Source organism: Oncorhynchus clarkii, chromosome 17, assembly GCF_045791955.1.
Source record: "Oncorhynchus clarkii lewisi isolate Uvic-CL-2024 chromosome 17, UVic_Ocla_1.0, whole genome shotgun sequence".
Classification (NCBI taxonomy): domain Eukaryota; kingdom Metazoa; phylum Chordata; class Actinopteri; order Salmoniformes; family Salmonidae; genus Oncorhynchus; species Oncorhynchus clarkii.
In genome coordinates, this window is record NC_092163.1 from 1,231,524 (window position 1) to 1,249,134 (window position 17,611).

Here is a 17,611-nt window from a genome sequence, read left to right on the forward strand (position 1 = left end):
AATTTGGTGAAAGCCCCTGATGGCTTCAGAAAGCCTCGGTTTCCCATCACTAGAACATCTTACCCTGAGTGGTTCGCTGTGGGTGTGAACAATTATAATTGTAACATAGTTGATTGACGACTGTTGTAAACAGGCTGAAGGAACCTTTATTAAGAGTAACTAAGATAGTCATGTGAAATGTATGCTTTTTCTATTGGTCCGTTTAAATAAATGTTTTTGTTGGTTGCAGGTATGACGCCGCACCTCCACCGGTTTCCTAGAAAATGGTGGAACATTCACTCATCTGTAACATTCCTTGCCAGGGGACAGAGAGGAAGCCATGCAGAGACAGTGCTGCTGTCTCCAATGGGTGTATATTCAGTATTCACCTTGCCAGAAGACACCGGCCCAACCTTCACGCTTGTTTACACTGCACTGGAGCCGGAATGCAATCATCTCTGCATTAAGACACTGTGGCGCCTGCGCTAGATATGGGGCAGAAAACAAACCTCAATGCAGGGTGGGATATGCCACTGTACTCCACATTGTACCTTTATCAACACTGCTCCATCGAGAAGATTGAAATACTGCCAGTTTTCCCAGAAAACTGCCCTTTTTTTGCTCATGCTAGCTAGCAGGAGCCACAGCAGCCTTCGTTGACACTGTCATTCCAAAATGGCTGCCGTGGCAACTACTAGCTAGCAGGAGGACGAAAAGGGGAAAACTAGCAGTACTTCAATCTTCTCGATGGGCGCAGTGTGGACAGGTAAAATTTGGAGTACAAATGGCACATCCCATCCCCGCGTTGAGGTACGTTTTCAGACCTATATCTCTCGCTGGCTCCACGGTGTCTTAATGTAACCATGATGGCTCTCTGACCACAGTGCAGCTCAGTGTCTTAATGTAACCATGATGGCTCTCTGACCCCAGTGCAGCTCAGTGTCTTGATGTAACCATGATGGCTCTCTGACCCCAGTGCAGCTCAGTGTCTTGATGTAACCATGACGGCTCTCTGACCCCAGTGCAGCTCAGTGTCTTAATGTAACCATGACGGCTCTCTGACCTCAGTGCAGCTCAGTGTCTTGATGTAACCATGACGGCTCTCTGACCCTAGTGCAGCTCAGTGTCTTGATGTAACCATGACGGCTCTCTGACCCCAGTGCAGCTCAGTGTCTTGATGTAACCATGACGACTCTCTGACCTCAGTGCAGCTCAGTGTAAACAAGTGTAATGGTAGTGAGCAGACATCTATACATCGACACTATTAAAATAAACAAACATATTTTTCTGTGGTGGCCTATAGAGGACAAACTGGTATTATATCACCACACAATCAACTTGAACTGGTTTGTCTTGATTCATCATTTGAAGCACAGACACACTTCCGTGTGAGAGGCATTTTCCCATCCAGATCCAACTTGATCTCCCTGGGACATCTTTATTGGTTTTGTTGATCTTTATCATCATGATATAACCAATAACATTTACCATCATCACCAATAACACTGGTATAATCAATAACATTTACCATCATCACCACAAACACTGATATAATCAATAACATTTACCATTATCACCACAAACACTGATATAACCAATAACATTTACCATCATCACCACAAACACTGATATAATCAATAACATTTACCATCATCACCACAAACACTGATATAACCAATAACATTTACCATCATCACCAATAACACTGATATAATCAATAACATTTACCATCATCACCAATAACACTGGTATAATCAATAACATTTACCATCATCACCAATAACACTGATATAATCAATAACATTTACCATCACCAATAACACTGATATAATCAATAACATTTACCATCATCACCACAAACACTGATATAACCAATAACATCTACCGTCATCACCAATAACACTGATATAATCAATAACATCTACCGTCATCACCACAAACACTGATATAATCAATAACATTTACCATCATCACCAATAACACTGATATAATCAATAACATTTACCATCATCACCAATAACACTGATATAATCAATAACATTTACCATCATCACCAATAACACTGATATAATCAATAACATTTACCATCATCACCAATAACACTGATATAATCAATAACATTTACCATCATCACCAATAACACTGATATAATCAATAACATTTACCATCATCACCAATAACACTGATATAACCAATAACATTTACCATCATCACCACAAACACTGATATAATCAATAACATTTACCATCATCACCACAAACACTGGTATAATCAATAACATTTACCATCATCACCACAAACACTGATATAATCAATAACATTTACCATCATCACCACAAACACTGATATAATCAATAACATTTACCATCATCACCACAAACACTGATATAATCAATAACATTTACCATCATCACCACAAACACTGGTATAATCAATAACATTTACCATCATCACCACAAACACTGATATAATCAATAACATTTACCATCATCACCAATAACACTGATATAATCAATAACATTTACCATCATCACCAATAACACTGATATAACCAATAACATTTACCATCATCACCACAAACACTGATATAACCAATAACATTTACCATCATCACCACAAACACTGATATAATCAATAACATTTACCATCATCACCACAAACACTGATATAATCAATAACATTTACCATCATCACCAATAACACTGATATAACCAATAACATTTACCATCATCACCACAAACACTGATATAATCAATAACATTTACCATCATCACCACAAACACTGGTATAATCAATAACATTTACCATCATCACCACAAACACTGATATAATCAATAACATTTACCATCATCACCACAAACACTGATATAATCAATAACATTTACCATCATCACCACAAACACTGGTATAATCAATAACATTTACCATCATCACCACAAACACTGATATAATCAATAACATTTACCATCATCACCAATAACATTGATATAATCAATAACATTTACCATCATCACCAATAACACTGATATAATCAATAACATACACCATCATCACCAATAACATACACCATCATCACCAATAACATACACCATCATCACCAATAACATACACCATCATCACCAATAACATACACCATCATCATAACATACACCATTATCACCAATAACATACACCATCATCACCAATAACATACACCATCATCACCAATAACATACACCATCATCACCAATAACATACACCATCATCACCAATAACATACACCATCATCACCAATAACATACACCATCATCACCAATAACATACACCATCATCACCAATAACATACACCATCATCACCAATAACATTTACCATCATCACCAATAACACTGATATAATCAATAACATCTACCATCATCACCAATAACACTGATATAACCAATAACATCTACCGTCATTACCACAAACACTGATATAATCAATAACATTTACCATCATCACCAATAACATACACCATCATCACCAATAACATTTACCATCATCACCAATAACATTGATATAATCAATAACATACACCATCATCACCAATAACATACACCATCATCACCAATAACATACACCATCATCACCAATAGCATACACCATCATCACCAATAACATACACCATCATCATAACATACACCATTATCACCAATAACATACACCATCATCATAACATACACCATTATCACCAATAACATACACCATCATCATAACATACACCATTATCACCAATAACATACACCATCATCACCAATAACATACACCATCATCACCAATAACATACACCATCATCACCAATAACATTTACGATCATCACCAATAACATACACCATCATCATAACATACACCATTATCACCAATAACATACACCATCATCATAACATACACCATTATCACCAATAACATACACCATCATCACCAATAACATACACCATCATCACCAATAACATACACCATCATCACCAATAACATACACCATCATCACCAATAACATTTACGATCATCACCAATAACATACACCATCATCACCAATAACATACACCATCATCACCAATAACATACACCATCATCATAACATACACCATTATCACCAATAACATACACCATCATCATAACATACACCATCATCACCAATAACATACACCATCATCACCAATAACATTTACGATCATCACCAATAACATACACCATCATCACCAATAACATACACCATCATCATAACATACACCATTATCACCAATAACATACACCATCATCATAACATACACCATTATCACCAATAACATACACCATCATCACCAATAATATACACCATCATCACCAATAACATACACCATCATCACCAATAATATACACCATCATCACCAATAACATACACCATCATCACCAATAACATTTACGATCATCACCAATAACATACACCATCATCACCAATAACATACACCATCATCACCAATAACATACACCATCATTACCAATAACATTTACGATCATCACCAATAACATACACCATCATCACCAATAACATACACCATCATCACCAATAACATACACCATCATCATAACATACACCATTATCACCAATAACATACACCATCATCATAACATACACCATCATCACCAATAACATACACCATCATCACCAATAACATTTACGATCATCACCAATAACATACACCATCATCACCAATAACATACACCATCAATAACATAACATATCACCATCATCACCAATAACATACACCATCATCACCAATAACATTTACGATCATCACCAATAACATACACCATCATCACCAATAACATACACCATCATCACCAATAACATACACCATCATCACCAATAACATACACCATCATCACCAATAACATACACCATCATCACCAATAACATACACCATCATCATAACATACACCATCATCACCAATAACATACACCATCATCACCAATAACATACACCATCATCACCAATAACATTTACGATCATCACCACTAACATACACCATCATCACCAATAACATACACCATCATCACCAATAACATACACCATCATCACCAATAACATACACCATCATCACCAATAACATACACCATCATCATAACATACACCATCATCACCAATAACATACACCATCATCACCAATAACATACACCATCATCATAACATACACCATCATCACCAATAACATACACCATCATCACCACTAACATACACCATCATCACCAATAACATACACCATCATCACCAATAACATACACCAGTATCACCAATAACATACACCATCATCATAACATACACCATCATCACCAATAACATACACCATCATCACCAATAACATACACCATCATCACCAATAACATACACCATCATCACCAATAACATACACCATCATCACCAATAACATACACCATCATCACCAATAACATTTACGATCATCACCAATAACATACACCATCATCACCAATAACATACACCATCATCATAACATACACCATCATCACCAATAACATACACCATCATCACCAATAACATACACCATCATCACCAATAACATTTATGATCATCACCACTAACATACACCATCATCACCAATAACATACACCATCATCACCAATAACATACACCATCATCACCAATAACATACACCATCATCACCAATAACATACACCATCATCATAACATACACCATCATCGCCAATAACATACACCATCATCACCAATAACATACACCATCATCACCAATAACATTTACGATCATCACCAATAACATACACCATCATCACCAATAACATACACCATCATCACCAATAACATTTACGATCATCACCAATAACATACACCATCATCACCAATAACATACACCATCATCACCAATAACATACACCATCATCACCAATAACATACACCATCATCACCAATAACATACACCATCATCATAACATACACCATCATCACCAATAACATACACCATCATCATAACATACACCATCATCACCAATAACATACACCATCATCACCAATAACATACACCATCATCACCAATAACATTTACGATCATCACCAATAACATACACCATCATCACCAATAACATACACCATCATCACCAATAACATTTACGATCATCACCAATAACATACACCATCATCACCAATAACATACACCATCATCACCAATAACATACACCATCATCACCAATAACATACACCATCATCACCAATAACATACACCATCATCACCAATAACATACACCATCATCACCAATAACATACACCATCATCACCAATAACATACACCATCATCACCAATAACATACACCATCATCACCAATAACATACACCATCATCACCAATAACATACACCATCATCACCAATAACATTTACGATCATCACCAATAACATACACCATCATCACCAATGACATACACCATCATCACCAATAACATTTACGATCATCACCAATAACATACACCATCATCACCAATAACATACACCATCATCACCAATAACATACACCATCATCACCAATAACATACACCATCATCACCAATAACATACACCATCATCATAACATACACCATCATCACCAATAACATACACCATCATCATAACATACACCATCATCGCCAATAACATACACCATCATCATAACATACACCATCATCACCAATAACATACACCATCATCATAACATACACCATCATCGCCAATAACATACACCATCATCACCAATAACATACACCATCATCACCAATAACATTTACGATCATCACCAATAACATACACCATCATCACCAATAACATACACCATCATCACCAATAACATTTACGATCATCACCAATAACATACACCATCATCACCAATAACATACACCATCATCACCAATAACATACACCATCATCACCAATAACATACACCATCATCACCAATAACATACACCATCATCACCAATAACATACACCATCATCACCAATAACATACACCATCATCACCAATAACATACACCATCATCACCAATAACATACACCATCATCACCAATAACATACACCATCATCACCAATAACATACACCATCATCACCAATAACATACACCATCATCACCAATAACATACACCATCATCACCAATAACATACACCATCATCACCAATAACATTTACGATCATCACCAATAACATACACCATCATCACCAATAACATACACCATCATCATAACATACACCATCATCACCAATAACATTCACACTCACCCAGGAACACACACACTTTATAGCACATAAAACGACATATAAAACTAGGGGGGTTCAGGTGTCTGGATACAACAGCCGCAGGGCGTAGTCAGTTTAACCCTGGATCAGTGTGTATTCAAAGGGCAACTGTACACACACACACACACACACACACACACACACACACACACACACACACACACACACACACACACACACACACACACACACACACACACACACACACACACACACACACACACACACACACACACACACACACACACACACACACACACACACACACACACACACACACACACACACACACAAACACACACACACACACATAGACAAAGAGAGAGACACACATACACACACACACACACACACACAAACACACACACACACACATAGACAAAGAGAGAGACACACATACACACACACACACACACACACACACAGAGAGACACACTCACACACACAGAGAGACACACACAGACACGCACAGAGAGAGACACGCACACACAGAGAGAGACACACACAGAGAGAGAGGGAGACACGCACACACACAGAGAGAGAGAGACACACCTATAGAGCAGTAATATGCCTCAGGCCCTTATAACTAGAGATCATACACGCCCTCTTGTTCATTCACAACATCATCTTGTGTCTTGAGGAAACACAGCAGCTTACTGGTTGACCTGCGTCTCAGGTATCAGTACACCTTCAACAGAGACAGACGGAGGAAGCAACCTAACACTAACACACCTACCGACTGACACGGCTAACACCTTCATCAGGTAAAGCTTTGATTTCTACCTTCATTATAAAAGCCTTTGCGTATAAAAACCGATTTGGAGCGGAGAGAGTGTGGAGGTTGGTATAATGACTACTTACAGGTTACATACCCCTGTTATTAGACTGAGACTGAATTCAGAGGTTGTTGTTTTTTTTTGGACTGAGTGTGTAAGTCGTTTTTGTTTGTTGTTTGTTTGTGACAGGTGAACGGTGTCGCGTTTTAGCTACCAAACAACATACACTTATGAAGTATGAAGATTAAAGTTATTTCATATATATATATATATATATATATATATATCACAAATGTACTTCTATTTTGTCCCTTAACAGATCAACCCTCTTGTTTATTGTTTGTTTGTGAACAGTTCTTTCTTACTTATGAATCACTTCATCAGCACAGTCAACCAGAATCACAGTGCAGGTCTCTCACCTTTCACACATGGCGGTGACTCAGAGTAGAACAGGACGTCAAGAGGAAATATTGAAGTCATTTAAAATAAAATAAATAAATAAAATTGTTTCGAAAAGTTTTTAATGAACATTCATTAAATATAGTATTTTATTATTGACAATAAGCCAGCAGTTATATTGTGTTGAGTTTCACATTAAGTCATTTTTCATTAAATTGTTTACATCAGTTTTGTAACAGGTCTGTTACCCGTCAGTAGTATTGTGTTGTTGAGGAGGTCTGTTATTACAGTCTATGTTATTATAGTCTATGTTAATATAGTCTATGTTATTACAGTCTGTTATTACAGTCTGTTATTACAGTCTATGTTATTATAGTCTATGTTACATCAGCAGTATTGTGTTGGTGAGGAGGTCTGTTATTACAGTCTATGTTATTATAGTCTATGTTATTATAGTCTATGTTATTACAGTCTGTTATTACAGTCTATGTTATTACAGTCTGTTATTACAGTCTATGTTATTATAGTCTATGTTATTATAGTCTGTTATTACAGTCTATGTTATTATAGTCTATGTTATTACAGTCTATGTTATTATAGTCTATGTTATTATAGCCTGTTATTACAGTCTGTTATTATAGTCTATGTTATTATAGTCTGTTATTACAGTCTGTTATTATAGTCTATGTTATTATAGTCTATGTTATTATAGTCTATGTTATTACAGTCTATGTTATTATAGTCTGTTATTAGTCTATGTTATTATAGTCTATGGTATTACAGTCTATGTTATTACAGTCTGTTATTACAGTCTATGTTATTATAGTCTATGTTATTATAGTCTATGTTATTATCGTCTATGTTATTATAGTCTGTGTTATTATAGTCTATGTTATTATAGTCTATGTTATTACAGTCTATGTTATTATAGTCTATGTTATTATAGTCTATGTTATTATAGTCTATGTTACATCAGCAGTATTGTGTTGGTGAGGAGGTCTGTTATTACAGTCTATGTTATTATAGTCTATGTTATTATAGTCTATGTTATTATAGTCTATGTTATTATAGTCTATGTTATTATCGTCTATGTTATTATAGTCTATGTTATTATAGTCTATGTTATTATAGTCTATGGTATTACAGTCTATGTTATTATAGTCTATGTTATTACAGTCTATGTTATTATAGTCTATGTTACATCAGCAGTGTTGTGTTGTTGAGGAGGTCTGTTATTACAGTCTATGTTATTACAGTCTATGTTATTACAGTCTGTTATTACAGTCTGTTATTACAGTCTGTTATTACAGTCTATGTTATTACTGTGTTACATCAGCAGTATTGTGTTGTTGAGGTGGTCTGTTATGACAGTCTGTTATTATAGTCTATGTTATTACAGTCTATGTTATTACAGTCTATGTTATTACAGTCTATGTTATTACAGTCTATGTTATTACAGTCTATGTTATTATAGTCTATGTTATTACAGTCTATGTTGTTACAGTCTATGTTATTACAGTCTATGTTATTACAGTCTATGTTATTACAGTCTATGTTACATCAGCAGTATTGTGTTGGTGAGGAGGTCTGTTATTACAGTCTATGTTATTACGGTCTATGTTATTATAGTCTATGTTACATCAGCAGTATTGTGTTGGTGAGGAGGTCTGTTATTACGGTCTATGTTATTATAGTCTATGTTACATCAGTAGTATTGTGTTGTTGAGGAGATCTGTTATTATAGTCTATGTTACATCAGCAGTATTGTGTTGGTGAGGAGGTCTGCTATTACAGTCTATGTTATTATAGTCTATGTTATTATAGTCTATGTTACATCAGCAGTATTGTGTTGGTGAGGAGGTCTGTTATTATAGTCTATGTTATTACAGTCTATGTTATTACAGTCTATGTTATTACAGTCTATGTTACATCAGCAGTATTGTGTTGGTGAGGAGGTCTGTTATTATAGTCTATGTTACATCAGCAGTATTGTGTTGTTGAGGAGGTCTGTTTCTCTGGTAACAGGTAACATCCCAGGTGGGAGTGCTATGGTTCTACCTCTGTGAATAACATGAGTCTCGTTAGTTGGTCAGGTAGAATACTACTGTTTGGTCGGCCCTAAGGAACACCTGTTTATCCACACCTGGCACACAACTAATGTAATATCTCTGAGCAGGCACTGATGGTTAAATATAACTACTGTTCACTGATGGTTATATAGAACTACTGTTCACTGATGGTTAAGTATAACTACTGTTCACTGATGGTTAAATCCACTGATGGTTAAATATAACTACTGTTCACTGATGGTTAAATATAACTACTGTTCACTGATGGTTAAATCCACTGATGGTTAAATAGAACTACTGTTCACTGATGGTTAAATATAACTACTGTTCACTGATGGTTAAATATAACTACTGTTCACTGATGGTTAAATATAACTACTGTTCACTGATGGTTAAATCCACTGATGGTTATATAGAACTACTGTTCACTGATGGTTAAATATAACTACTGTTCACTGATGGTTAAATATAACTACTGTTCACTGATGGTTAAATAGAACTACTGTTCACTGATGGTTAAATAGAACTACTGTTCACTGATGGTTAAATAGAACTACTGTTCACTGATGGTTAAATCCACTGATGGTTATATAGAACTACTGTTCACTGATGGTTAAATATAACTACTGTTCACTGATGGTTAAATAGAACTACTGTTCACTGATGGTTAAATAGAACTACTGTTCACTGATGGTTAAATAGAACTACTGTTCACTGATGGTTAAATAGAACTACTGTTCACTGATGGTTAAATAGAACTACTGTTCACTGATGGTTAAATCCACTACTGTTCACTGATGGTTAAATAGAACTACTGTTTACTGATGGTTAAATATAACTACTGTTCACTGATGGTTAAATATAACTACTGTTTACTGATGGTTAAATATAACTACTGTTCACTGATGGTTAAATATAACTACTGTTTACTGATGGTTAAATATAACTACTGTTCACTGATGGTTAAATAGAACTACTGTTCACTGATGGTTAAATAGAACTACTGTTTACTGATGGTTAAATAGAACTACTGTTCACTGATGGTTAAATATAACTACTGTTTACTGATGGTTAAATATAACTACTGTTCACTGATGGTTAAATAGAACTACTGTTCACTGATGGTTAAATAGAACTACTGTTTACTGATGGTTAAATATAACTACTGTTCACTGATGGTTAAATAGAACTACTGTTCACTGATGGTTAAATCCACTACTGTTCACTGATGGTTAAATAGAACTACTGTTCACTGATGGTTAAATCCACTGATGGTTAAATATAACTACTGTTCACTGATGGTTAAATAGAACTACTGTTCACTGATGGTTAAATAGAACTACTGTTCACTGATGGTTAAATATAACTACTGTTCACTGATGGTTAAATCCACTGATGGTTAAATAGAACTACTGTTCACTGATGGTTATATAGAACTACTGTTCACTGATGGTTAAATAGAACTACTGTTCACTGATGGTTAAATAGAACTACTGTTCACTGATGGTTAAATCTACTGATGGTTAAATAGAACTACTGTTCACTGATGGTTAAATCCACTGATGGTTAAATAGAACTACTGTTCACTGATGGTTAAATAGAACTACTGTTCACTGATGGTTAAATCCACTGATGGTTATATAGAACTACTGTTCACTGATGGTTAAATAGAACTACTGTTCACTGATGGTTAAATCCACTGATGGTTAAATCCACTGATGGTTAAATAGAACTACTGTTCACTGATGGTTATATAGAACTACTGTTCACTGATGGTTAAATCCACTGATGGTTAAATCCACTGATGGTTAAATAGAACTACTGTTCACTGATGGTTAAATAGAACTACTGTTCACTGATGGTTATATAGAACTACTGTTCACTGATGGTTAAATCCACTGATGGTTAAATAGAACTACTGTTCACTGATGGTTAAATCCACTACTGTTCACTGATGGTTAAATCCACTGATGGTTAAATATAACTACTGTTCACTGATGGTTAAATAGAACTACTGTTCACTGATGGTTAAATAGAACTACTGTTTACTGATGGTTAAATATAACTACTGTTCACTGATGGTTAAATCCACTGATGGTTAAATCCACTTAGGAGTGGACTTAGTAGAGGACTTGGTAGTGGTCTTGGTAGTGGACTTAGTAGTGGTCTTAGTAGTGGACTTAGGAGTGGACTTAGTAGTGGCTTAGGAGTGGCTTAGGAGTGACTTAGGAGTGGACTTAGGAGTGACTTAGGAGTGGCTTAGGAGTGGACTTAGGAGTGACTTAGTAGGGGTGTTAGGAGTGGGCTTAGGAGTGACTTAGGAGTGGACTTAGTAGTGGTCTTAGTAGTGGACTTAGGAGTGGACAGGAGTGGCTTAGGAGTGGCTTAGGAGTGGACTTAGGAGTGGACTTAGGAGTGACTTAGGAGTGGCTTAGGAGTGGACTTAGGAGTGACTTAGTAGGGGTGTTAGGAGTGGGCTTAGGAGTGGACTTAGGAGTGACTTAGTAGTGGTCTTAGGAGTGGACTTAGGAGTGACTTAGCAGTGGTCTTAGGAGTGGACTTAGGAGTGACTTAGTAGGGGTGTTAAGAGTGGGCTTAGGAGTGACTTAGGAGTGGACTTAGTAGTGGTCTTAGGAGTGGACTTAGTAGTGGTCTTAGGAGTGGGCTTAGGAGTGGACTTAGGAGTGGACTTAGGAGTGACTTAGTAGTGGTGTTAGGAGTGGACTTAGGGGTGGTGTTAGGAGTGGACTTAGGAGTGGACTTAGGAGTGGACTTAGGAGTGACTTAGTAGGTGTGTTAGGAGTGGACTTAGGAGTGACTTAGGGGTGGTCTTAGGAGTGGTCTTAGGAGTGGACTTAGGCCAAACACTTCTAGAAGGTGTATTTGATATTGGACAAACACAGCAGTATGTTTAACTGAAGAGCTGATACAAGAGAGATTCTACAGCCAAACAAAGGAACAGATTGAGCAGCGTCATACACAGCTGACACGCACATTATACAACAGGGCATAGACCTTACACACAACAGGTGACTCATTAAGTTGTTGTGTGTGTGTGTGTGTGTGTGTGTGTGTGTGTGTGTGTGTGTGTGTGTGCGTTGCTCCCAGTGTGAGAGAGAGAGCATAGGGGAAGGGGTGCAACTAGAAAAACTAGATCTGTAACTTCACCTACACAGTTTGTGTTCATCTCTGGCTGGACAGTGGATGTCCTGTGTGTGTGTGTGTGTGTGTCTCTGTGTGTGTGTGTGTGTGTGTGTGTGTGTGTGTGTGTTTGTGTCTCTTTCTTTGTGTGTGTCTCTGTGTGTGTCTCTGTGTGTGTGTGTGTGTGTCTCTGTGTGTGTGTGTGTCTCTCTCTCTCTGTCTGTGTGTGTATGTGTGTGTGTGTGTGGCTGGATAAGATGTAGTTATTTTAGCTTGATCTTTCTACTACTGTCTGACAGACAGACCACGTCATGCTGTCGGAAAGACACCATCATTATCCTTTTGTGTTTTAATCTTTCTGTGTGTGTGTGTATGTTCATGCAGTCATGCGTGTGTGTGTAGGCATTAGGTGCAAGCGAGCAGCATTCTTCTCAGTGAAGCACAGCACCTCACTACTCGGCTACCACCCGGTACTATACCCTGCCCCTCACTACCCGGCTACCACCCGGTACTCTACCCTGCCCCTCACTACCCGGCTACCACCCGGTACTCTACCCTGCACCTTAGAGACTATCACTACCCGGCTACCACCCGGTACTATACCCTGCCCCTCACTACCCGGCTACCACCCGGTACTCTACCCTGCACCTTAGAGACTATCACTACCCGGCTACCACCCGGTCCTCTACCCTGCACCTCACTACCCAGCTACCACCCGGTCCTCTACCCTGCACCTCATTACCCAGCTACCACCCGGTCCTCTACCCAGCTACCACCCGGTACTCTACCCTGCACCTTAGAGACTTCCACTACCCGGCCACCACCCGGTACTCTACCCTGCACCTTAGAGACTACCACTACCCAGCTACCACCCGGTACTCTACCCTGCACCTTAGAGACTACCACTACCCGGCTACCACCCAATACTCTACCCTGCACCTTAGAGACATCCACTACCCAGCTACCACCCGGTACTCTACCCTGCACCTTAGAGACTACCACTACCCGGCTACCACCCGGTACTCTACCCTGCACCTCACTACCCAGCCACCACCCGGTACTCGATCCTGCACCTTAGAGACTATCACTACCCAGCTACCACCCGGTACTCTACCCTGCACCTTAGAGACTACCACTACCCAGCTACCACCCGGTACTCTATCCTGCACCTTAGAGACTATCACTACCCAGCTACCACCCGGTACTCTACCCTGCACCTTAGAGACTACGACTACCCAGCTACCACCCGGTACTCTACCCTGCACCTCAGTACCCGGCTACCACCCGGTACTCTACCCTGCACCTTAGAGACTCCCACTACCCAGCTACCACCCGGTACTCTACCCTGCACCTCAGTACCCTGCTACCACCCGGTACTCTACCCTGCACCTTAGAGACTATTACTAGCCGGCTACCACCCGGTCCTCTACCCTGCACCTCACTACCCGGCTACCACATGGAACTCTATCATATATAACTACTGCCATTCATACTGTATTCTGGACATAGCTCATCCTCTATAACTACTGCCATTCATACTGTATCCTGGATATAGCTCATCCTATATAACTACTGCCATACATACTGTATCCTGGATATAGCTCATCCTATATAACTACTGCCATTCATACTGTATCCTGGATATAGCTCATCCTATATAACTACTGCCATTCATACTGTATCCTGGATATAGCTCATCCTATATAACTACTGCCATTCATACTGTATCCTGGATATAGCTCATCCTATATAACTAATGCTGTACATAACTTCTACTACTTGTATATTGTCCATACTGTCTATGCAGACCACGTATTTATATTCCGGGCTCTGATATGCTTGTTCTGATCTTTCTTAATTCGATTTTTTTTTTTTGCTTTGTTGTATTGTACTGTTAGATATTTACTGCACTGCTGGAGCTAGAAACACAAGCGTTTACTGCACTGCTGGAGCTAGGAACACAATCATTTACTGCACTACTGAAACTAGAAACACAAGCGTTTACTGCACTGCTGGAGCTAGGAAAACAATAATTTACTGCACTGCTGGAGCTAGGAACACAATCATTTACTGCACTGGTGAAACTAGGAACACAATCATTTACTGCACTGCTGGAGCTAGGAACACAATCATTTACTGCACTGCTGGAGCTAGGAACACAATCATTTACTGCACTGCTGGAGCTAGGAACACAATCATTTACTGCACTGCTGAAACACAATCATTTATTGCACTGCTGAAACTAAAAACACAGTAATTTACTGCACTGGTGAAACACAATCATTTACTGCACTGGTGAAACACAATCATTTACTGCACTGGTGAAACACAATCATTTACTGCACTGGTGAAACACAATCATTTACTGCACTGGTGAAACACAATCATTTACTGCACTGTTGGAACTAGAAACACAATCATTTACTGCACTGGTGAAACACAATCATTTACTGCACTGCTGGAGCTAGGAACACAATCATTTACTGCACTGGTGAAACACAATCATTTACTGCACTGCTGGAGCTAGGAACACAATCATTTACTGCACTGTTGGAACTAGAAACACAATCATTTACTGCACTGCTGGAGCTAGGAAAACAATCATTTACTGCACTGCTGGAGCTAGAAACACAATCATTTACTGCACTGCTGGAGCTAGAAACACAATCATTTACTGCACTACTGAAACTAGAAACACAATCATTTACTGCACTGGTGAAACTAGAAACACAAGCGTTTACTGCACTGCTGGAGCTAGGAACACAATCATTTACTGCACTTCTGAAACTAGAAACATCATAATTTACTGCACTGCTGGAGCTAGGAACACAATCATTTACTGCACTGCTGGAGCTAGGAACACAATCATTTACTGCACTGCTGAAACTAGAAACACAATCATTTATGTTGACCTGACACACCTTGATGCTTCTCCTGACCACACAATGACAATGACATGTAAAGCAGTGTGGATGATGTCACAATGACATGTAAAAGCAGTGTGGATGATGTCACAATGACATGTAAAAGCAGTGTGGATGATGTCACAATGACATGTAAAAGCAGTGTGGATGATGTCACAATGACATGTAAAGCGGTGTGGATGATGTCACAATGACATGTAAAAGCAGTGTGGATGATGTCACAATGACATGTAAAGCAGTGTGGATGATGTCACAATGACATGCCGGTAGCTCTCTAATATAGTCACCGCATATTTCATTCATCATAATAGTCCGAACTACACAAGGCTTCTAGCAGCTGGAGTGTGATTACCTCGGTCCCTCCACCTTCTCCATATCTGTCTCCCTGATTCATTCACTCTATATCTCTCTGTCCATATCTGTCTCCCTGATTCATTCACTCTATATCTCTCTGTCCATATCTGTCTCTCTGATTAATTCACTCTCTATCTCTCTCCATATCTGTCTCCCTGTTTCATTCACTCTGTATCTCTCTGTCCATATCTGTCTCTGATTCATTCACTCTCTATCTCTCTCCATATCTGTCTCCCTGATTCATTCACTCTATATCTCTCTGTCCATATCTGTCTCCCTGATTCATTCACTCTATATCTCTCTGTCCATATCTGTCTCTCTGATTAATTCACTCTCTATCTCTCTCCATATCTGTCTCCCTGTTTCATTCACTCTGTATCTCTCTGTCCATATCTGTCTCTGATTCATTCACTCTCTATCTCTCTCCATATCTGTCTCCCTGTTTCATCCACTCTGTATCTCTCTGTCCATATCAGTCTCCCTGTTTCATTCACTCTTGTCTGCATCAGGCTCTGGGTTGAAGTTTCCCCCATGGTACAGATCCAGTATCAGCTTCCCCTCCCCCAATCCTTCCCTTAACCATTTGTGGGGAACAATGTTAAACTGACCCAAGATCAGTATCTAGGGACAACATCACCCTTCTCCCTGTGTTGTGTGGAAAAAGGCCTGCATAACCTGTTAT